Source organism: Capsella rubella, unplaced genomic scaffold, assembly GCF_000375325.1.
Source record: "Capsella rubella cultivar Monte Gargano unplaced genomic scaffold, Caprub1_0 scaffold_3, whole genome shotgun sequence".
NCBI classification, from domain to species: Eukaryota; Viridiplantae; Streptophyta; class Magnoliopsida; order Brassicales; family Brassicaceae; genus Capsella; species Capsella rubella.
Genome location: NW_006238921.1, coordinates 10470275 through 10470713, shown reverse-complemented (window position 1 = coordinate 10470713; position 439 = coordinate 10470275).

Here is a 439-nt window from a genome sequence, read left to right as displayed (position 1 = left end):
ATAACCAGCTCATAGGGTCCACCATCGAATTTAAACCTTTGTGGTCTTTCCTTGAATGTTGTATTATACTCATGTAAGAGTAAAGCAGTAAACCACGGGTCTATAAACGCAATACGTTTGGTGTGGAATGGGCAGGGGTCAACAAGGAACCGTTTCCTGAGGAGTCTTATATACGCAGCCACATGCTGTAAAAACACCGTCAGGTAAGTTAAATATAACTCAAATATAATTCAACCATAACTCAGCCATAACACAGTCATAACTCAGCCATAACTAATATATAATTCAACCATAACTCAGCCATAACTCAGTCATAACTCAGCCATAACCAATATATAACTCTACCATAACTCAGCCATAACACAACCATAACTCAGCCATAACTCAGTCATAACTCAACCATAACTCAGCCATAACTAGCTAATAACTCAGCCATTAC